At 42.2% G+C, this 24975-nt stretch overlaps 1 protein-coding gene across 24 annotated transcripts in view; it reads right to left on the reverse strand.

The window, feature by feature from the left end:
• Positions 1-24975, reverse strand: part of CACNA1C (calcium voltage-gated channel subunit alpha1 C) — a 607203-nt gene that overhangs the window by 422685 nt on the left and 159543 nt on the right. The window lies entirely within an intron of this gene.

Consider the following 24975-nt stretch of genomic DNA (forward strand, 5'->3'; position numbering starts at 1 on the left):
CTGGATCTTCCAGATGGGGTCAGTAAGCTGCAGCAAGCTTAGGAGGAAACCACTACCTGCTCCCTAATTGCAAGTACAGAATCTTAGAGCAATTAACTAGCTTTTCCTGGGTGTGCGCTATAAATTCAAACCTATTTGGAGTCACATCTTGAATCTTAGTCAAAAATTTCTGCTGAAACAGACAGCTATTTTAAAAGGTTCTCCTCCCATTTATATCTGATGTGCTCTGTTCTGAATTCTGAATGCAGAGGATAAAGGCCTGTCCCCTTGGAAAAATACATAGCATGAAGCTATTTGGCACCATCGAACTCTGCAGCTCCATCTCTCACTACTCCTGTCACACACTATATACTTGAGTCACAGTGTCACTGACCACAAAGTACTGTGCCTTTTAATGCCCTGTGATTCAGGGCCAGCCACAGGGAAGTGGGATGGGTGGTGGTGGGGTAAGAGCTGCCTTTTAACTGAGGTTCTACTATGTACCATGCACCATGTTGCATACATTCATATCTTATCTTATTTAATTCTCACAATAATCCTGCAATTTTGGTGGCAACAATCCCAATTGACCCTTAATGAAATTATATACAAAAGAAAAAAGAACAAGTTACTTAAAATAAAAAACTGACACCATCTGCTTCTGTTTTCACAGCAACAGAGAAATGAATTATTCTTCTGCCCCTTTTTCCTTAATGAAGGAGATGTCAGATCCCACTGGATGGCCTGTTGTGTGGGAAGGCACAATGATGGACATGCAGAAAAAGCTCTGAGCTGAGTTTAGGAGTAGGGACTATATAGAGCTGAACCGCAATGTGTAATAAAAATTGGGGAAGGGATGTTCAAATTGTTTGGAAGCAGCAAAGAAGAAGTGGAGAGTGCAAGAGATATATTAAAATGCTGAAGGCCAGGTTGGCAAAAATGTCTGAGGGGCTCCTTAAGCACAGTAATTTCAAACATTTAATATTTACATTACAATAATGTGAACTCCTTCGATCTTTCCAAAACTTGAATACAGACTTTGTGTGAGAGTGGAATGTGTGTGTATTGTATGTGTGTGTGAATCAAAGAAAGGGGATCAGGTCCATGTCAGGGTTCACAGGGAACAGAGAGAAGGACACAGCCAGAGAAAGTGATTCTTGGTGAGAATGGAGCCAGTGGTGAAGATGGAAGGCGAGTTCCCGGGTAATACTCGCATCTTGGAATAAAGGACTGCAGTTGACACCTGTGACACATAAGGACTAGGCCTAAGGGCACATCATTGGTAATCATGGACCAATACTTAACTCCCGTTCTATCTGAAGGCATACCCAAGCTATCTCCACTATCTTTGCATGGAATACTCTTCTCACAGACCTGCTCTCCAACCGCCCGACACCCAGCACCCAACGTCTCCACCTGGCCCACCCTCACACTCACCTCTAATGGAGCCACTCCTGACTTCCCCAGGGTGGGTGACTTGTTTTTTGTAGTGGAGACAACACTAATGCTCACCACACTGTTTCTCTCCCACCTGAGCACACAGTTAGACCGCATCTCTGTCTGCCCTGAAGGACTACGCTCTAGCCAATGACACATGTGGGAAATGAGGAGCCCACCTTCAAACCTTGACCCTAAAACTGAGTGCAACCCTCTATGCCCTCTTTCTTTTCCATTCTTTGTCAGCTAGGTTCTGGTCATCCAGAGGAAATCTTCTAGATCCAAGGGGACAGCACAGACTCTAAACAAAAGAAGCCTGGGTCCCTGGATAACACATATCACCAGCCTACCAATCTAGGTTGAACTGATGCCAGAAGTAAACTTTTATCCTATTAAGCCACCAAGAGTTGAGGGTTATTTGTTACAGCAGATGGGTGACCCTGACTAATGCATTCCTTCTCAAGGGTGTCCTGAAAATTTGTTCATCTCTCTACCATCCTCCTTGTCTACAAGGTTGTATTTTGATTTTCCATAAAAACACCTCTTTTCCCACTGGGCTAACTTCCTCAAGAAAAGAAACTATATTATACTCATGCTATGTCCTTAACACCTAGGGCACATAGTTTATATATGCCTTTGTTAAGTGTGTAATGCACGAATAAATAAATGAATGATAGAGACCCACTGAGCCCAACTTATGTCCACAATACCCTAAAAAATTAATTTAAAAAACACAACGGACCCAGGACCAACTAAGCCCTGGATATGGAAAGGTCAGAAAGCATGCCAGGGGCTGGGAAGCCACATGCCAAGGAACTTCCTCTCCGCTCTCCTGCTCCTGGCTCCCACTGCACAGGCACACCTGAGCTGACAAAGCCTCCCCCAAGGGGGATGCTGGCTGGCAGGAACGTTTCATTGCGCTTCATCCTGCAGCATTTTGAAATCTTTTGTTAAAATCGATTGGCAATGTTTAAATACACCATTTCACAAAGAAGTACAATATTACTAATTAGGCAATAAGGAGTAAGACAGTGTTATTTATGGTAACACATGACAAAACAAAAAAAAAGCCCTTCCTTTTTCAAAAAATTTTAGATTTCACATAATCTCATTCTTAGTGCAGAAAAGGGACTCCATTCTGTTAACGACAAGCAAGTTCTGGTTGGATGTGCTATTCTCTCAGTGGAGAAGCACCAGGAGCTGACCCAAAAGATGCTTCCCTTGGGTTTAAGAAGTGTCAGTGTCAAACCTTAAAGATTCAACTCTCACCTTGATCAAAAGCAGCCACTTTAAGGACCTCCTTTGTTCTCTTAAATCAATGATCTTAAGGGATCTATATTCCCTTCCTGTAATAAAACTACTCAGGTTTTTTTGTGAGGTTTTACCCCTTCTTTAAATATCACTAGTTCTCAAAGCTCTTAATGAGTATGTCACATCAACAGGGCCTGCTACAATTTCATGCTGCTTTATTTGTTTCTCCTGTGCCAGGTAATCACTGTGGTTGAGAAGAGCCAACTTTTGCTCTCCCCAACAGGTTCCCACTCAATTTGCTAAGAGTTTGCCAGAGGTTAGCAGCCCTCTCCTTAAAGTTGCCCTTTGGAAGCTAGACCTGGCCCCCTCATTGGACGGCCTAGCCAGTGCGCAGCTTCAACCTTTAAATAGGAAGCCATGACATCCTTACATGGCAGCGTGACTTCCTGCTTCCATGGACTGCACTTTCCTACTTGTCTGGGTGAGGCAAGTCCATTGGCCTAAAAGAGCTTTCTCCAGCATTCCTCTCCTGGTAAGTGCTCAGCTCTTATCACCCAAGTCAGCTCTTTTCTTTGTGCTTCGGTAGCCCCTCTGAGCTCAATATTTGCACACACAGCTTCTGTCATGGCCGCATCCAGCACAAGGCTCTTTTTTGGACTAAGGGAAAAGTGCAGTGTCTACATTATGTCGGAGCCACACAGAGGAGCTAGTCAGAGGTTGGTTAATCAAAAACCAGACCTCCCCACTTCTTCACCTTCTACTTCTGAAAATCCGAGCTAGTTGAAACAATCACGTTTAGAATTTATACCCTCCCTTCTGCTAAAGGATTTGAGGTAACTGACTTAGCATCATCTGTTTAGAATACTTAGAAACTTTCCATATTTCTTAGCTAACGTAACACTTCTTATATTTTACAGTTATAAAAACAACACTGACGAGGAGACAAGACAACCTAAGAATCTAATATAACTTAGGCCTAGAAACTAAATATCGATTCGCTGCAGTAGTCTCTTTATTTCTTTCTCTCTCACTGGGGATGAAGGGTGGCACATGAGGCTCAACACTTATACCCTACAAGCTTCCCATTGTCCCACAGAAATACTTGAAATTAAAAACAAAAACAAAACTAGATTAGGTCCAAATTATAAAAGAAAACAGAAAATCAAAATGAATATTTAACTGTGTCTACAAAACTTAACATGTGTCAACTAGTCAGATGCAGTTTAGCTCAACCCACAGAATTATCTATCGATATGAGTGTATGTTTTAAGAACAAAATGAATAATTTACTATTAATAAAACTCAACATTATATTAAAAAAAGTACAACCATTCTTTCTAATTTTGTTATAGCAAAAATATTCTATTCGGTGTGGTTTGTGGATATATTTTAAGATATACTGAAGGGTAGAGTTACCAGATATCAGACTTTGGGTCTTGGAAGGTCTTAACCCTGGGGAAAATGGCAGTTATTATAACATGTGGACCCTAGAGATCATGTAGACAATAAGATTTTTGGATTTTGTTTTAATTCTGCATGGAAAGACTCTTACACAGGCTGAATGTTCTGTTTCGGTGTTTGCATCTCTCTGACAGTTGCTCTTTCCTGAGGCCTGAGCCAGAGTTTAAGAGGAGACAGCTCCAGGTTGCTGCTGCTACCACAGAATTGAGACGCCTCTGTGGACATCCTCTTCCTTGCCACTGTGCAGATGGACTGGCTTAGTCTCTCTGAGGGGTCAACAGACTTGGCTCTGAGACCAGGACCTCTCAGGGGCCCTAAAGCATCAGGCATCTTGCTGCAGCTATAAGGGATGTAGTACACGAGGGGCCACCAGAGGGAAATCTGCTTTCTTAGTTACTTCTCTTTAAAGAAGAGGGATGCAACACAAGAAAGCAGGTATCCTGCCCACTGTGAACACCACTCCTGGACCCTTTGGCTTTGCCTGGTTCTTTCCATGTTGTCCCATTCTCTGGCCTGCTGATCACTAAAACACACCTCCAAATGGAGGGTCTCTGCATACTTTTTGTTTTGTTAGAGGGGAGACTTTTCAGGAATTCCCAGGACTGAACGAGCTAAGCCACGACTCTGATGCTGGGCCTTGAAAACAGGCTATGACTCTCAGAAGGCAATTTCTCTGTGCCCCCACACTGTCCCTCACTGCCCCAGCATTTCTCCACTCACTACCAGTCCCATCTTGACTCTAAGTGCAAATCACTTCCAGGTTTCCTGGACATTCCTTTGGCTCATGATGAAGTGGCTGCTATGGAGATGGTTTGTCAGAGAGGTGGCCACCCAGAAGTAGAAAAGTACTGGACTTGAACTCCAGTACTATGGATCTGCACCCTTCCTCCCCCACATAAAAGTTGTGCAGTACAACCCTAGGCAATCATTTAATCTCTCAGTTTCCCCTTCTACAGGATTTAGACAATAATATCAACTCATAGAATGAATGCCTGGGAAAGGCTCGCAAAACACACAATGGCACACAAATGCAAGAGACCCTTTAACAGGGAGCCTGTGTGATTGATTCTGCTGGCAACTAGGAAAGCACAGAGTGACAACAGAGGTAGGGGTGATGAGGAAGAAGGAGCGGAGGGTGCTCATAGTCAGTTTTCAGGGGAAAGGACCTCATGGGATAAAATGGATGGTACAGTCCCAAGAAAAGAAGAAGAAAGTGTCACATGTTTAAAATTATAAGCTTTGAGGTCACCCAGACCTGTGTTCAGAGCTCCAGGCCTTTTCTTTATGAGCCATGTACCCTACTTTGAGCCTCAGTTTCCTCTTGTATAAAATGAGGATAGAGTCCTCTCACAGGACTGTCACAAAGGTTAAAGGAGGTCATGTTTATAAATGACTGAGCACAGTACTTGGCATATAGTAATCACTCAAGAAGTCCTGTTATTATTAAATGGACATCCACATTAAACCTATACTTGGAAAATCTATACGTTTGTTATCACACTCACTCCCCCTCTCCGCCCCCTCTCCTCTCGCGCGGTCACGGGCTAGCTCTGTCTCAGCAATTCTCTCTGGCTATCTTTTACACTGTTGTCTTCCTGCCTCTCTCTTTGTCTCTCTGTGTTTCTGCGTGTTTTTTTTTTTTCTCTTTTCATCTCCATCTTAGTCTCTGTCTCTCAGATTCTGACCTCTGGAGTTCTTAGTCTTTTTCTTCCTTCATGCCTTAAAAAAAATAATTAAAAAAGGAAATTAAATCCAAGTTCTGTTCATACAGAAGGTCCATTTTTCTCATTGAAACATGTCCGCACTCCGTCAGTGGCCATCTTCCCATGGCTTACTGGTCATTTAAGGGCCCACTGCACACAACTGTACAGCTTTCCTAAAGAAGGTGAAGCAGTGGGTACCAAACCTTACCCAGCTACCCAGGCTCTGACATGGCAAGAGCCTAACCTCACTCTTGTCCAGGTAACATGAGGTGGGCAGACCTGCCATATGGCTGAAGACCACTGACCAAAAGAAGCCCAGAAAGGAAACCCGCTATCTCTTGTGGCCGACTTCAGCCGTGCAAGGCGATATGCTCGGTCACACTGTACAGAAGGGAAACTGTTATTGCAGCCATCTAATTCTAATCAGTCCCGGGCCAGGCAGGTTTCCCATAGAGATGGGAGGCCTGAAAAGCGACTCACCAAAAACCAGCGCCTGCAGTGGGAGCAGCTGCTGACGTGAATCTAGCTGGCTGCCCCCTCAGAGTACAGGGCCGGGGAAGGCGCTCAAAAGAGGAGCCAGACTGTCTAGGAAATGATTGGTAGCCTGGCTGGGAAAATCAATCAGTCAGGCCACCAGTGATTTTGGGGTGCTCTTCATGTGAGGACCACAAAGATGGCTAAAATGTTGCAAGAAGTCTAGGCTGGTCTCAAGGATAAGATGAAGAAGACATGATATGTGAGCAAAGGTCACCAAGGATACAGGGCAGCTCCTGTCCAGGGCCACACAAGCAGGGCATGAGGTAAGTGCCAAAGGGGTTAGCCAAGAGGTGGTCCTTTGTAGACTGGCATGTGTGCTGGCCCTGAGGGTTTAGGACCAGGCCTTGGAGGCACAGTGAGTATGGAGAGTAGAGAAGCTGAGGAGGGTTGCCGGAAAGCACTGCAGCCCAAGGAAGAGCAGCCCACCCTTCTCCTGATGCAGGATTCCTCCTTCCCTCTGCCTTTCAGTCTCACCTGCCAGCCACACACTGAAATAGAGAGAATCTGGGGCTACCGGTAAAGTGAGAGCAACAAAAACCAAAGAGGTAGAAACCCAAGAAAGACAGTTTGGACAGTAGCAGTGAATACATCGTATCTTCACATGGCTTGGCCATGAACATGGTGAATGAGCCACAGCCAGCCAGGGAGCATGAGCCGCTTCAGAGGGTGAATCCAGGTCTTGTCCCTTAAAAGTTAGCTCCACATCCCTTTATGTAAGACTTTAACCCCAGTTTAAGACCAAATACCCACGGGAGGGAAGAATCCTAAGATATTTAAGTTATTATTTATTTGTCATTTAGATCCTAGTACTATGAGTACATTTAGGGGGTAAAGGAAGTGGGAACATGAAGCCACTGGGCCGCCAAAGAAGTTAGCTTAGAAAACAAGATTCTGTCTGCTTCATCACATTGCTTAGTTACCCATTTCCTCACTAGGATTTAAGCTCCACAAAAGCAGGACTTAGACTCATCCTTCACTATACTTTCAGCACCTAAGACTGTCCCTGGCACAGAGTAGACAAGCAAAAAATGATCTGTTGCAGAGTGAATGAACAGACAAATGAACAACTACATAGAAAGCTAATCACATCACTCACTGACTGCTTCCTATTCCAGATGTAGCCTCCTGGAGGGGGATTCTGTATGAGGCAAACCACATTCTCAGCTCCACATGGTCTGTGATTAGCTCTGACAACAGACAGCAAAGGACCATGGCCCTAAAGTCGACATCAAAGACTGCAAACTAACCTGAGCTTAGTTCAAATAATCAGGGGAGTGGGTCGCACATAGTGGCTGGAAGCAGCTGTGAACTTCTGTCCCTCACTGGTAAACTGAAGGGCATCACAGGGGAAGTCAGAGTTCCTCCCACAGTTGATGGAGCATATTAGGAGACTTAACAAGAATACAGAAAACAAGAAAAAAAAAAAGTCCCAGTTCCCTAACCTCAGAAGGCATGTTGAAAAACAAGGCCCCTTAGCTCTCAAACCCAGAGCCAACATTCCCTCCCTGCCTGCTTTTACCATCACACACCTGAAAATCCTTCAGAATGACAACATTCAGGCTCTGATGCTTGTTTGCCTTGCCAGGAAATCAGAGGCTCGAGGCAGTGGGGGATGGGATGGAGAAAAGAGAAGAGATTCCTTTCAGAAAAGGATTGAGCCAATTAGGAAAAATTGCAAAAGCTTTCAGACCGTGTGGAGGCTGGCTCTCCTGCACACACCAAATCTCTCTCTGTTTCTCTCTTTCACTCAGATGGGTGTAATTCATAACAGATTTTACATTTACAGGAAGCAAACGGAAATATTTTCCATGTCAACTTTTCAGGCTGGTTACATCTAAGTATCTTAAGAACCTCTAGAGACAGAGCTGATGAGATACCTTAAGACCCAACCACTTACCTGCCAACAGCCTACCTACCTGCCAGAGTGCCAGGTGACCAACCACTCATTTCCCTGGGAATCCTCTGTAGTTGGGTTGGTGGGAGCGGGGGCAAGCATTCTAGCCTTGGGAACTGTTTCATATCCTGAGCCATATTCTCCAGACCCACTTTCTGTGCCCACTGGCACACAGCACACACGAGTGGTTCTTAATTTTTGTGGGACCATAAAGCACTTTGGGAATCTGATTAAAACCAGGGGCCCTCTCTCCAGAAAAAATGTATGCACACACGCACATTCTTTGTACATATATTTAGCAAGTCTCCAAACTTAGCTATGCTTTAGAATCACTTGGGCAATTTTCAAATTTTTGTGTGGCACCTTCATACAGATTCACTAAAATAGACTCTGTAGCAGAGGTGCCTCAAAGTCCACATTTAAGAAAACATTCCTGTTGGCTACCAATTATATCCAGCTGGGCACCAATCTGTGACCACGTGTTTGGGGACCACTGTCTAAGGACTCACAGGCTGCAGGTTCAAGATATCTGTCCCTGCACCCCCAAAAGGTCAGGAAGGAAGGGGAACATTCCTTTATTGAGCCAGACACTATGTTAATGATTTCCCTAAATTAACTCATTTAACTTGGTTTTCACAGAAATTATGTGAAGGAAATAATAGTAACCCTATTGAATACATGGAGGCCAGAGGCTCTGAGCAGGTAAGAAACTTGCCCATGATTACAAGGCTTTTGGTGGACTGAGAACCGAAACCAAGGCCCGTCTGATTTCAAAGTCCTCCATTCACAAGAATACCACCATCAAACCCACCTGGTGACATCTGGGTAGATGCCCCTCCCCCAAGCTGCCACAGGATCTGTGTGTACCTTTATCCCAATGCTCATCACACTGTGTCGCCACTGCCTGCTTACCTTCCTGTCTCCCTATCCTGAGGGACACACAGGACACACCTTAGTCACCTCTGATTCTCTGGCCCCAGCACAGTTCTGGCCTAGAGTAGGCACTAGACAAAGTTTTACCAGATATATTAGACAAAGAATGAGGGAAAGTGTAAAGTTGAGCTAACCACTTCTCCCTATAAAAACTTCAGTAGAAGCTATTTTCTGAGAATGACCTTAAATTTTGTGACCTCAATATTATAAGATAGCAATGACCTCCACATGGCTTACCAATAGTCAAGGAGACTGAAACTTCCACAAATGTCGGATTTCAATATAAAGTGGTATGGAAGAAAAGAAAAGAAAAAAAGTCTTATAAGGAGAAAGTCTTGGGGAAGGCACTGGGAGAGGGGGATGGTAGAAGCAGAAGCAGAAGGCACCCATGAGAATGCCACCCAGGAATGCATGGACCTTGTCACTGTGCTAAGCCACGGTCTCACATACAGGACACCAAAGCTTACATTTTACTTTCACCAGGATTACCTCGTTTATTTGCACAACTTTACTGTTATTGTTCTTGTTGGGGATGTTATTAAATAAGATTACATGGATTCAAGGTAGAGACCACTATTACTTTTTTGCACACACTCACACGTTATCCGGCCAGGTCCCTCCCAATGCCAGAACTCCCTCTCCAATGTCTGGGACAGTCCTCTAGCCTCTGCCTGAATGTTTTCAGGGATGGAGAACACATGGCCTATTTCTAAATGTGTTCTATTTCTAAACAGCTCCTTACTGAATCCATAGCATCCACCCACTGAGTTCTACACTAACAAGTAATCCACAATCAGTTTACTCCCTCTCTACATGACCCCCTAAAATACATCTTCTTGCCTGGATCTTATAGTGGTTAATTATGGGCCATGGGCAAGCATCCCTCTCAATCCATTACTTCACTTAAACTCCAGTATTTTCACCTATAAAATGGTAATAATAATAATATCCACTCCATGGGTTTACTGTGCGGATTAAACAATCAGCTATAAGTAAATGATACCATGTATGTAGACCCCTTGGCCTATGAGAACTCCAAAATAGTAATTATTATTAGTCGTTTTTCCTCCCTTAGCTTAAACACTGTTCATCTTTCATCTTTGGATACACTTTGTGATTGTGTCACATTTTTAGCAGCTCCAATCACACAAAAATAAAACTATCGTCAAGTCTGCTTTCCCCCATCATGTGTTTGGGCAACTGAATTTGGGAACCAAATTATCAGACTTGGTCTGTTGTGATCATGTTGATCTTAACTCTATCCCCACACTGAAGGCCTAGGTGCTGTCCCTTCCAGCTGTCTCTCCATTTGTATTTTAGAGGTTTTCTAAATAACTCAAGCATGAGCTAAGAAACTTCAGCCCAAGACAAGAAGCTCAGAGACTTCCCCTTTGAGATGATTTTAATTCAGCTTCACATTTTATCGATGAAGAAACTGAGATGCAAAGAAATGAGCTGGCTTACCATAGAGCTTGTAACGATTATTGCAATCGCTGTCATGTGCTGAGCGCTACCTGTCTATAGTCACTAGACATAAGGGTCTCCCCGACTGTTACCCTCTCAGAGTGGAGGGCGGGCCTCTGCAGCATTCACCACCATGTTCTCTGCACCCAACACAATGCCAGACACACAGCAGGTACCCAGTAAGTACTTGTGGGATAAATCAATATGCGATCTCATTGGATACTCACAACCCTCACTTTAAAAATTATAAAAACTAGGCTTCGAGAGATTAAAACATTCACTCAAGGTCCCCAGCTGGTTTTAAAAACGCTAAGAACTCAGTTTCCCTGGTTCCAAAGCCAGCCCTCTGAACGCCCCCGCCCCCCGCCCCCCGCCACACACACTCACTTTACTGCCTCCCTGTCAGCAAAAATGTTCAAGAATGCAGCACTCTGGACAGCCCAGGGAAAGCTTTCTGCCTTACGCTGAGAACTTAGCCACTGCAGTCACATGCCCCAGACTTATGTCTAAACAAGAGAAGTGGGGAAAACCTACCAAGACCTGAAATATCTTTGAGCAGAGAAGATCCTTTAGCCTTTCCTCCCAAAATGACTCAGTCTCTGGTTCCATTCTCCCACTGACTCATCCTGCCGGGACACTCGCTTCCGCTGAAAGGAGCAGGGCTCCCTGCCAAGCTCGCCAATGCTTTGACCTGCTGGGGTTCCTGCAGATGCTGGTTCCAGGGAGAAAGAAGAACTGGAGCTGCTGTAACCTGATGCTCTTCCTGCCAACCATACGCTCAGGTTGATGTTTATACCTCTCTAGGACCATCACCTTTTGCCAGGTAGCAGGGAAGAGAGAGGGGGTTCTTGCTCTCCATCTGTGCTTAGGAGTGTGTGGTGTTTCTGTGTGTGCAGATACATAGATGTGTGCTTACACCTGGATGTTTGTTGACTGAGAATGCAGGCTTCATTCATTCACCTACCACGTGCTCAGCCTTATGATAGAGCATTGATGGAGGTTACAGAAACTAGAAAAGATGCTTCCCATTCTAGCAAACATGAGCAAAACCTCAAAGTAAGGCCTGCTCAGGAGGCAGTAGGTGGACTCATCTGAAAAAAAAAAAATCAAAGGATGTAAAAAGAAAGGTGCGGCCTTAAAGACCAAGCATAAAAAGTTCTAATTTTCTCCAGTTAGACAAAGAGAAACTATGAAAGTTTCACTCACTGTAGAAAAGGCACATGGAAGCAGCTGACTCTCAGGAGATCAGCCCAGCGGTGGTGGGCACAGTGGACTTCAGGGTGATGGAACCAACGCAGGAAGGTAAGAGCTCTTCCTGAGAGAAGAGTCACATCACATGAGTGTGGAACAAGGATACATTTTATTTAACTACTAAATATTCATTTGCGATCATCATTACGAAACTTTGGTTGTTTCTTTTGAATCCACTGTCTTAATCTTTGCTCATTGTGTTTACATTTTAACTTTACCAATGTTTGTTGCTTTCTCTGGACAAGCTCGTTTCTTATTCTCTTCCAATTTGTGGATTCAAGTGTGGAGCCAATATTTTACCAGCATTCCAGCAATTACGATAATATTCTATACCAATGGTACAGGTCTAGGTCAATGTTCAGAATGCAGAGCCCAGGGTTTCTGCATCAACTGCTAATCAAGCATTTGATGGAGCAGGATGGGCTGGATGACCTCAAGGTTTTTCCAACTTTAAAGAGTCAATGGGTCTAAGGTGCCGACCTCACTGACAGGTTTATACTTTTTCCTTTTATCAGACAGCTCACTTGATCAAGAACCTGGCCAAAACCATCAGTTCACTAACCTCCCATCAGCAAGCTCAGAGAACATTTCATAACTCTTTGGCAATGCATCCCTCATTATATCTGTGCTGTATCCCCAGTTCCAACTAGCAGGATGCCTGTAATGGCCATGAGTTCTTGGAGATACAAGAAAATACTCAGACTGTATTAAAAGAGTTTGGATTCCAAGACTTCAAACATTCATTTTAATGATTGCTTAGTCCATCGAACAAGTATTAAGTTGTTCTAACTGAGAAAAGACTCCCAGTGCTCCTATCTTTTTGTTTTCTTCTTGGAACCTGTGAAATTCATCTGAAAAAAAAAGGACACCCACAGGTTCTGCTAGGAATCTGTACTCAAGCAGCCCCAAAGTCTCCCTGGAGAGAACCATGTCATGAAGGATGTTGTAGAGTCTGCCTAAGGGCCGAGAAAATAGTGTATTTTCCAAGAGCTGAGAAATATTGACAGACTTTTGTGACAACCCTGCAAGGAGCCAAAACTCCAGGTCTTAGCTCCCAGCTCCCCAGATATAGATGCTTTGACACCACAAGACAACTAGTTGGATTTCAACTCATATCCCTCATCATGTCTTCTATGGATCCTAGATTGTCTGCAGAACATAATCTCATATGTAGGATCTATTCTGAGTTAAGTTCATCCCATGCAAAAAGCAAAGTTCATGCCTCCTATGGGTGTTTTTAAGAAAAATAGCTAACAATGCATGACCTCTTGCAGATACTCAGTAAATGCTGTACCATTCCTTTCCCTTCCTACTAGCCTCTGGCTCCTCAAGAAGCCTCCCGGTATGAGGGCTCTATTTCATATCCTGCTATTTTGATGGTTACTGGTAGCTACCAAGGACTGTTGTCCATTTGAAATGTTCTGCCACTCACCCAGCAAGCATCCTTCCTTTTAATAAGAGGCAGAGAGCCCATTTCTAAGTCATGTTCCTTCTTTGCAGAATCTGTTTCCCTCATTATGTCCTTTTTTCTCTGCAGAACCTGCAGTTTGAGAAGAACTTTGCAGAGTAGTAAGGCTGACCTCCTCACTTCTCTTGGTGCATCTCACCTTCATGCTAGGCCTGTGGGGAAAAAATCTCAGAAGGTTACAGAGAAGCACCTGAAATAATTACAGGTGATGATAAAAAAGAATGATTACAAGCTTTCTTTGAGGCAAGATCTGCTTGAACTAGATTCAGTTTACTTTTCTTTTTTAATTTAAAAAGTCACCGTTTAAGTTAAGGTTGAGTATCTCTCTGGTTGTTTTCATTGCATATACAAACCCAGAGGAGAAGATGAAAGAGGGGAACAGCTACTTGACAGGAATGCTTGTGTTTGTATCCTCTCCTGGTTGCTAAGCACCAGAAAATCATAAGCAGCCTATGATAGGTGGGAGTTACAGGCAAAGACAGATGTTCATCTACAAAAAGGCTCTTTTGATGCTGAGAAGGCAGTATGGATGAAAAGTTGTGCTCCAAGCTGAATGGCAAAGTCTGCAAGGAAAGGAAAAGGGTGCCTCGTGATCTGTACCCTATGTCATCTGGCACATCTTAGTTAAGCCAACCGTTGCCATGGTTAAAGTGGTGACCTTGCATAGATGGACATCCTATGCCATCACGAATGCAACTTAAGTCTAGAATCTCATCAGAAATCCCCACTTTGTGTACCTGGTTAGCCAACACCAATTCTTTAGTGATGATGAAGACAGACTCGTAACCAAGCATAAAATGAAATGGTTCAAGTGGAGGCGTTTTCTCCATGTATTACGGGTTTAGTATGGCACAAAATTCAATTCCTCTGGGAGAATGAACATATAGTTGCTTAGTCTGGCATCTAGGGGAGGAAGGTTTGCCCTGGGAATTTATGTTATGAAGTGCTCAACAATACCAAAAAGAATATTAAACCTGGGAATTTTAAAAGATGGATTAAAAGGGAAGCATTTTCTGAGGTCCAATTTCTAGCCAGATGCCCACAGTTTCCCTCCAAACAGATGAAGTACCTTCTGTCCCCCTTACCAGGCACCAGCTGACAAGGAAAAAGGCTTCTGCTTTTAAGTCTAAATTCATTTCTGCCCTTACCTGACTACTCCCATATGTCAGGTCATATCATACCTCTGCTCAAAGTCTTGCAGGGGCTACCCAGATCATTCAGGGGAGAAAACAGAGCCCTTAAAATGGTCTTCAAGGCCATATAACAACTTATTGGTTTGTTTATTGTCTGTCTTCCCTCACAAGAAGGCAGGAGTTTGTTATCTGTTTTGTTCACTGCTGAACAAATAGGTTTTAGAACCATGCTATCATACAGTAGGAGCTCAATGAACATTTGTTTAATTAATTAAAGATCTATACTCCTTCGCTAAAACACCAATTCATTATTCTGAAAATTGATAAATGGCAGGAAAGCACTTGTCTTGTTTTTTCTGTCAAACTGTATTTTGATAACCAAACAGCTGAGAGAGTATTCTTTATAGAAGACTTCCAGCTAATAAAGGCAAAAGGAATGATGGAATCAAACAGGGACATTTCAAAAGCCCTAACGAAATAATGAATTGGGGCTACATTCATCGATGGATGCCAAAACACGAGGTGTAAGGTTGACTGGGGAACTTTGCGATGGAGGGACATGGCTGACAGCCCCTGAGCCCACACACCAGTCTTGGCATCACTGAGTGCTTCACTACGTGCTGCAACAGGAAGTGCACGGTACCAACCAGAAGACCCTAGACCCTCCCTCCCTCCAGAACAAACGGAATCTGAACCTAACATCTGGGTTACAGAAAATAAGGAGGATACAGGTAAAAAGTAAACGACAAAATGAGGAGGGAGTCAGCCAATCAAAATGTGGGGCATTTTACAGGACAACTGACCCAGTTTCTTCAAAAAATAAATGACATTTGAAATGGGAGGGGAACAACTGCAGATAAAAAGAAATTTAGGAGACATGGATACAAATGTAATGTGTGGACCTTATTAGGATCCTGATTCAAACTGACTATCAAAAGATATTTTTGAAATAATAAGAGAAATTTTAATATAAGCTGAATATTAAATGATATTAAGGATTTACTGGGTTTTGCTGGTATTATTATTGTCAGGGGTAATACAGACACCTAGGTATGTTTTTTGTTTTTTTTTTAAGTCCTTATCTATAGGACATACGTACTTAAGTGCTTACAGGTTGAAATTATATAAAACTAAAATCTGCTTTCAAATATCTCGGAAAAAAGTTTTAAAACTAAATTGGTAAGTGTTGATAATGGTTGAAGCCGGAGCTTGGATATGGGTATATGGGAACTCATTATACAAGTCTCTTTACTTTGATTATATTTGAAATTTTCCATTTCAAAAACATTTTTAACTATAACTTCCTATTTTATAGATTAACTTAATGAACTAAAGAAAAAAAAAGAAAGAAAGAAATACCAAGTACCTAGAATAGTTCTGTGCTTTTCTGGATGGAGGTCAAATACTAGAAGCAAAAGAGCTGGTCACTTTCCGACTGTAGATGTGCCCAAGCGCCTGGCCTCCCTAGTTTAGAGAAAACCCCTCTAGTTTTTATCCTGAGACAAAGCCCAGACACTCTTGTGGCTTCTAGAGTCTTCTCTCCTGCCTGAGGGTGCTGAGGAGACTAGCTATCTGTTTCTCTGGGCTCCTGTTTACCTTTTCCATCTAAGGTCACACACCCCTCTCCCTGACTGCTTCCTTCCCCTTGGGCAACTCCCCTGTCCCTTCAGTGAGGTGTTCTTTAACCACATCTAAATATATTATCTAATAAATCTATGAACAGGAGTATTAAACTCACCCTTTGATGTTTGCTGCTGATTCTAAGGAGAAAGGGGGGGCTAACTTTTATTGAATTCCAGGCCCATAAAAGGTAGGTATTGCTGTCTCTGTTTCCCAGACAAGGAAACTAAAGTGCAGAGACATTAGTTACCAGTTGTCTAAAAATGAAGCATAATAATAGCCATTACATAAAGTGGTATTTACTTTATGTCAGGTACTATCCTTGTATAAATCCATATTAACTCATTTCACCCTGACTGCAACCTTTTAAGGCAGGTACTATTGTTATCCCCATTTTGCTGACCAGGAAACTAAGGCATCAAAAGTTTAGGTACTTGCACAAGACTAGTGAGTGGCTAGAGTGGTTGTGGGTGGGGCTCAGGTGCTGACAATGAAAAGAATAGGCTCCGGCAGCGAGGAAAAAGAGACCCACTCTTGGCAGAAGATGGAGACATAGTGGGGAAACATGCACTGCACATACAGCAGGCATCTCAGCAGGCATTCCACTAGTTTTGAGTGGAATGATGTCTTATAAGTGGGGTCACCATATTTCCCAGTTTGCCCAGGCCAGTCTTTGTGTATGCCTGTTGTCCTCACATAATTATTAATGGTGCCTCCATTTCTTTCTCAAGTGCATCCTAGTTTGGATGCTAAATTATATGGCCATCCTAATTATAAGCTCCTCTGAGGTAAGAGAAGCACATAATAGCCAATTAATTAATACCTGTTAAATAAAAGGTTAATGAATTTTTTTAAAGGTGGTGGACCTTCCTGAAAATGGAGAACTAGAACAAACCAAGTAATGGTCTCTATTTTCTTGGCAACACTTTTGGATTTTGTGACTCATAACCCTTTCCTCAGTACTCCCCTCAGATGTAAATCACTCTACCCAACTCCCCTGGGTTATCCCACAGCATCTTGGGGTTCAGTAAGGAAGTGAATCTGGGTTAGAGTCAAACACTGAAACTTTTACACTTTTCCTTTATCACACCTAAGAGATGCCCCTCTGTACACTGTCAATCCATCATCTACCTCCCTTATATTAAACTCTGCCCTTCGATAGATGCCAGTCTCCTGTCCTCAACTATCCCCACCTCTCAGAACTCAATACCTCCTGATGAATCCCTCTCTACTGGCCAAAGCTAGATATATACCCTTCCCCTACTCCCTGGCCCTGCCCTGTATCTTCTCTCCCTTAACAAGGTCCATCAGGTCAAGTATATTCCAATTTTCTCCAATCTTGGCATTTTGTAGTATCTAATTAACCCCAATCCCCTATTTGTTTTATCTCCTTACTGTGACATTAAGGTAATCCCATTTCCCTAATTCTATCTCACTATACTGCTTTATAGCTAGAAAAGATTAGCTATCTTTAAGGGGTCAGAGATAAAGATAAGGAAAGATTTGAGCCTTATAAAGTCTGAAGTCATTTTCCCAAATTCTCTGTGGGTCTTCATTTCTTCCTAAGGCACAATTGGTAGGATATTTGGACATATATTTTAATACTTGCATTTTGAGCTCTTCAGAAGAAAAGCATGACATAAAATTGTGGTCTTTTATTATCATTGTTAAAAATATTAATTTTTAAAGCTAAGATAATTTGGTCTTGATTCACTGCAACCATATGGTACTTTTGATCAAGCACATTATTGTTCCTGGAGATGTGACCAGAGTCTGGAAATGCTGCCTTTTAAATTGACACTAGAGCAAGACAGAGCCTCTGGCTCAGACTACAACAAGAGTAGAGATGAAGCCCCCTTGGGCTCTTCAATGCCTCCTGTCGCTGAGGTAATATTTGCCTTTCCTTTCCTGTGCTCAAGTTCTACATTTGCTTTAGGTCCTCTGTACTGATAGATGCAGTGATTTATACTATATTCATTAGGGTGGTACTAACTGCTCTAACAAGTAAACACCGACATTTAGGTGACTTAATACAAAAGAAGTTTATTTCTTGTTCACAGTCCGAAGCATAAATAATTCTGGATAAGCTTTCCTCCACACCTGGATTCAGAGACTCTGTCCACACTCAGGGCATCGTGGCCATTTACGTACTGGTCTTCCCCACTTCAGGGCCACTGCATCTGCTGTTGCCTTGTTTATAATGACCCTTCTCCCAACCCTATAATGATGGGCTCTTGTCATAGCCCCAACGGCACTACCTCAGGGAGGCCTTCCCCTGCTGCCCCATGAAAACAGCCACGTTCTCCTGGCACTCTCCATCTCATGGCCTAATTTTCTTCCCAGTACTTACCAGTATTTGAAATGGTCTTACTTATTTAGTTGTTTACCTCATTTCCATTGCTCTCCTCTCTCCAGAATGCTAGTCTTGTCTATATTATTTTCCAGTGCATGTCCATCATTTACAATCCTTGACAGGTACTCGAAAAATATTTGTGGAGAAAAGGAGGGAAAGAAGGAGGGGCAGAAGGAAGGTTTGAAGGGTTGGAATGATATCTCAAAGGCCACTTATGCAGGAAGTGGCAGAACAGAACCCTCTCAGTCTGAGCTTTTCTACGGCCAACTCTCCTTGAGAGACTTGTCAGGCGGGCCGTTACTGTGCACCACGTGCATCTGACGTGTCCCTCGCGCAGCAGTGATGCTGTGCAGTGGGCCGCGCCCACTCTCTTCTCAGCCTCCCATCTGCGAGTTGGCTGGAGTGGGGGACTCATGAGAACAAAGGGCAAGGGTTCAATTTCTAAGGGGGTCAACTTGCTCAGTTCCAAAGAAATTTCTATCCCATTAGATACACCTCTGACTCTGGCCAAACAGCTACAAAGCTTATTACCCTGACAGATCATGCTGCTCCTGTCATACTGAAGGTGAACTATGGAACTCTGAACCAGCCTCCTCAGCAAGAACAGATGTTGCTTTTTAATATGTCATTTGTGATCTCTACTATGAAGGAGCTCTTTGCTCTCAGGAAGTCTTAGATGGTGCAGGGCATCTGAAGCTCAGGAATGCTTCACTTTCCTATTGGTTCAGAAGCAGGAAAGGGTAAAATCAACACACCCATTACCCTGCCATCAGCATCTCCTGAGGTTCTCGGGGGACTGTAATAGAATATCTTTCCACCCTTCCCAGTTTGGGTTCCCCAACTGCCATGGGTCCATATCACTGGGTACCTATGAGGACCATCTCATCTCTTTGAAGACTGAACAAAATCAAATCCAGATTAATAGAAACTCATTTAAGATCACATGAAACAACCAAACATGGACTGTGGTACAGGAGGTGACGGGAGAGCTAGAGAAATTCGGAGGATGTTAACTATCTATGGTGCATCCATATGTGTTGTTTTGTGCCCTCATTACCTTAATCTATTCGTAAATCATAGAATATCACCAACTATATTTTTCTCTAATGGCATCATTTAAAGCCTGGGGTCAAAGCACTGTGTACGGTGCTCTGCAAAACACATACTTGCAGTAACTCCCAGCTCCATTAAGGCCAGGTAATGGCATAAAAGGGAAGATCAGAATATTAGAGCAATAAGAGATGTGAATGATAAGCTAGTTCAAACTCTTCATCTTCCTACCCTTCTAGCTTATCACTCATACAGATGTCAAGAAATGTTTCTTAGATACAAATCTGATAATTTTACTCTTTCGATTAAAGCTCTGTATCACAACTTTCAGCACAAAGCTCTAATTCCTTAGTGTAACACACAAGGCTCTTAATGATCTGGCCTCTGTCTTTCCCTAAGCTTTGTGTCTTTCCAACACTCTGCAACACACACACATACACACGCACGCACGCACACACTTCCCCACCACACACACACTCACACCCTTCCCTCCAATCATACTGAATTGCTTGAACTTTCTGAAATATTCATTGTAGAAATTTTGCTTCCAATATACTGAAGTAGTTTACATTGGACTGATCCTCTGTTCACAGCTATTACCTAAGAGGAAATTAAAAGTAACTACTTGTGTGTAGTAGAGAGCAACCAGAAGAAGAAAGAAACTGAGAGAAGAAAGTGCAGAATGAGTTTTCTGGGTTTTGCAACTTCTTACTGGAAAGCAGGCCCCAATCAGCACCCTGTGGAGTGACTAAAAATCAAACATAAACCTGCAGAATCAGAAGACTGAGTTTTCAGCAGCTGGAAAATAAAAGGAGAAATTCAAAAAAGGAGGGAGCTTCAGGAGGAATTCTGCACACAAACTTCAAATCTCTAGCTGACTCCTGAGCTGCACATGCATGGGAGAGATTCCAAGCACTCTAGCTAAGATTTATAGAACTTATCAGAGACTTCAGCTTCTGCTTACCACAGGAAAGACAGAGTTTAGTGTTTTGAGTTCAGTCAAATTAAGTGCCTGCTAAAATAAAAAATTAATACTCTTCAAAGGAAAATAGAATCCCTAGGCTCTACAATACATCATTGATAATGTCCAAAATATAATCTAAAATTACTAGATACAGGACAATATCATTCATACTTAAGAAAATAGGTAATCAGTGAGACTGACACTGAGATGACTTAGATGTCGGAAATAGCAGACAAGAACGTGTACATACAGTCCTCTGCCACTCATGCCTTTGAATATGCAGCAATCTCTACCAAGAACATCCTTCCCCCCTTGCTATCTTAGGTATTAACTCCTCCAAGAAGCCTTCCCAGTGTACTGCATTCCTCCTGATCACTCAGGAATCTGTTGTTGCTTGTCTGCTTCCTCCTTCAGCTTTCTTAAGGAAAGCTGCACACAAACTCCATTTTTATCTATAGCATCATTGTGAAGTGCAGGTGTGATGATAGATATGGACTGAATGAACGAAGTAATGAATAAAGTAACTGAGAATGATGTTAAACATTTGAGTATTATTGACTCATAGGTAGCACCTTTGTACATGCTCACACGGTCTTAAAACTATATGGGTCCTTTTTTTCTTACTGTGTCTTAGGTAGGTTATTTCTGTGGCAAGGAAGATGCAGGCACTTTAGTACAGAAATGTGCTCATATCCTGCCCCTTTCCAAGCTCAGAAGCTTGCTGACCAGTCTTCTCCCTGATCTTTACTTTCCCAACATGGATCTTTTTCCTTCCAAATACCAATTCCCAACAGGCCTACTAACCCTTTCCCTTAGACTAGGTAACATAATTTTAGCTAATTTTTATTGAGTGCCTTCTACAATGCCAGGCAGGCAGAGTGCTAAGCATTTACCAACTACTAACCCATTTACTTCTCCTAACCATCCTATAAGGGAGGCATTATTATTAATGTCATTTTACATATGAAAAAAAGTGGGACTGGGAGGAGGTTATTTATAAGACTAGCAATTGGCAAACTCCTGTGCCCACCATATTAGTCAAAGAGGGAGACTTCAAGTAAAGCAATTTTTTCTCTCATTTTTGACACTCCTTAGGTATCTCACTTCTATTTTAAAGAGGCATTTCAAATGGGGACAGTGTGTCCATCTATCATGAAAATTCTCAATAAACACCAAAAATTATATGAAGAACTAGATAGCCAACCTTAAGATAACCTGAGTACACATTGCCTCCCCATTCTATTTGAGTTTCTCTTGCTTTCCAAAGGGGTTAAGTTAAAGTCCCACCAGGCTAAGTACTGGGAGTGGAGGCATCTCTCTGCTCCTGACAGGGACTGGTGAGTAGGGGGAACGAGCTGAAGGAATATGGGTAAACATGGCACAAAAGCCCATCATCTCAACAGCATAGAGTATTTTCTAGGCCTAATGGGATTGGGAAAACATTTGGAGGGCTGATGTAACACAATTCTCCAGAGATAATCAATCTCTGAAAAAATCGCTGGGGCACTAATGGGATTAACGGGCAGAGAGACTTCTTTGAAGTTTCACCCTGTCCTATTTTATCCAAAGATATTTCTTCACTAGCCACACACCCTCAGCAATGTACACTGTTCAATTATTTCTTTGTGCTCTCTGAGTATTTATTACAATTTGGCTTTCTGGTTCTCTTTTATCATCTGGAATTCTTTCTGATTCCAGGAGTCAAAGTTGAAACTCAGATAAACATAAATTATCAAAATAAGACATGAGATATCTGGAAGTGCTAAGTCTAGCTCACCTACCACTGATGGAAAGGCATTATTTTGATCAAACACTTTTCTCTGCTTTTTAAAGACACAGTGTGCTAGAAACCTTTATAGATATTTGAACTTCAGGCTCACACGCGCACGCGCGCACATACACACACACACACACACACACACACACACACACACACACACACACACCCCTGGGATCTGTCCAAAAGTTACTTGAAAGATAATACTCATTCAACATACATTTTTTCACTCAAATAGAAAAGGGTCATCTCACATTTTATTTCTTCACTAATACTCTCTAAAACCAGGTTATGTTCATCATGCTATCATGCCATTTTTGCAGTTGGTGAGACTGAGATATCCAGGATTTGTAATGACTTTCCCAGCATCTCAGAACAACGCAGTTAGAATATTCTGATTCAGACCCAAAGTATTTTTTAGTCTCCATTGCTTAGTTTACTGAGCCGCCTTCCAACTTTAACACTTGAGAAGCTTTAGTTACTTATACCCAGAGAAGCTGGGGAAGCAAATGCAATAGTGGGTCTGTTGCTTTTGGTAGTTCAGGGACAAAGTAAAGAGTTTCTCCTTAGCAAATCACCCCAAGAATGAAATGTCTTATTAAAATAGTTCCTTATCATTGAATTGGCTACATTTTTCGCAATGTGATTAAAAAGTAAAGGTTTATACTTCATTTATTTGCACTGGCAGGAAATAAAAGTAGTCTATTTGAATCACCCACCAGAAATCTGAGACTCCGGAGAGTCAATTCAAGTTTCTGTAAGTCTCTCCAAATTCTAGAACTCTAATAAAATGCAATCATTTGCATAATTAGTACTACTAGTGTTCTTATTAGAAATGAAATTATTTTCTTCAAATCGTACACTGTATATTAAAATGAGAAAGCCATTGTCTTAAAATATAACCAATAGTTTAAAAATCAGAAAATGCTCACCAGAGAATTAGAAGATACACTCTTTTGCTTCCTAATTATAATAATTATTATTGTCATCACTGTTTATTGAGACTTAACATTGTATATGTACCTTACATGCTTTATCTCAGTTATTCATTGATCGCCTAGTGAAACTGGTATTATTAACTCCATATTTCTGAGGATAAAAGTGGGTGTTTAATGAGGTAACTTGCTCAAGATCATACAACTAGTAAGTGAGACTAGGATTTAAACCCAGGTTTGTCTGACTCCAAATCTCTGCTTCTAAACACTACTCAATATTCCTTCATTCTCCCCTGTGACCTTCCTCTTAGAAATGAAGATTATTTTTTAAGTTACATGCAGCCAAATCATAGGTACTGCTGTTAAACCAAAGACAAGCTGAATTGTGGGAAGTGCATATAGACAGGTGAAAATAATGAGAATATCTCTGAATTAATATGTAATTAGTCTTGGAACCCTAGATTTGGAATGGACCTTAAAGTCATCCAGTTCAACTCTTTTTCATTTTATAGATAAGGACTGAAACCCAGAGATGTGAAGGGATTTGTCCATGGTAACAAAACCAGGTCTGAATTCCCAGATCTCTATTTTTTCTATAACCTTCACTATATTTCATCAAATGAATTTGTCAACATTCCTTTGTGCCCAGCACATGCAGGTACTCTGAGACAGAAGAAAGACAAACCAGACTCAGTGTGTGACCCTGAAGAACACAGAGTCAGTAAAACTACACACAAAGCACCAACTTGGGTGACAAATGACAAGGTCCCACGCATTCTGGAACGGAGACTCCATGGAGGAGGCAGGTCTTGCAGGCAAGTAGGATTTATATAGAAAAAGAGAAGAGGAACATTCCAGGCTCTGAATATAGAAGAAGGAACTAAGTACCTTGATCAAATATGCATAGTAGTAGGCAACTTGGTTTTCCTATAACTCAGGCAAAATTAAAAACAAGATGCTACTTTTGATGTCTGCTACACACACTAATAGGAACATTTTACTTCAGCTAGTTATAAACCTGAGCCTGAGAGGCCAGCCTCGCCTGCAGGTGGCTCCAGTTATTTTAGATCAGGCACTAGCAGCCTTGCTTTGTACTAGGGCCATGACCCTGACAAGCCATCATCATCAAAATGCCTTAGAGGCCAAGGGAAATGCACGGAGCTGCCAGAGTCATTGCAACATCGATCCAAAATCCAGGGGGAGTGCGGAGAAGGGCCTGACTCACTGATGGTAAATTCACTTGCCAAACTCTTCTGGCACCTGGACCAGACTCGAAGACATTTCTGGATTCCATTTTTTTGTAAACCTTTACCACAAGCTAAAAGGCATTTTCTTTACTCGCTTGGAAAACAGAAAAGGCTATGCATGATGCCTACCATCAGAAGGTGATCAGTGACCTGTCTTGTTACTAGGCTATGGCAGCTGGGTAGAAGAAACACTGTGGATTATAAAAAGGAACGTGGAATGTGGAGTCCAGTGACTTATGTTGTCTTAGCCTTTTACTTCCCATGTAAATTTGGCATGGTGCTTGAACCATTTCAGCATCTGTGTTGTTATCTTTAAAGTGAGGATACTCATACCACCTACCTCACTGAGTCATTAATAAAGGTCAAATAACGTATGAGGAAATTCATTATAAATTCTAAAGCATGATACAAATTTCAATGGTCATATTTTTAATAGGGAAGGCATATCCATGGGTTTTTCAGAAGCATGGGAAAATGAGGGACAGAAATTATTCTAGTTTTAATTAAGATGCCTACTT

Source organism: Rousettus aegyptiacus, unplaced genomic scaffold (assembly GCF_014176215.1).
Source record: "Rousettus aegyptiacus isolate mRouAeg1 unplaced genomic scaffold, mRouAeg1.p scaffold_m13_p_2, whole genome shotgun sequence".
NCBI lineage: Eukaryota > Metazoa > Chordata > Mammalia > Chiroptera > Pteropodidae > Rousettus > Rousettus aegyptiacus.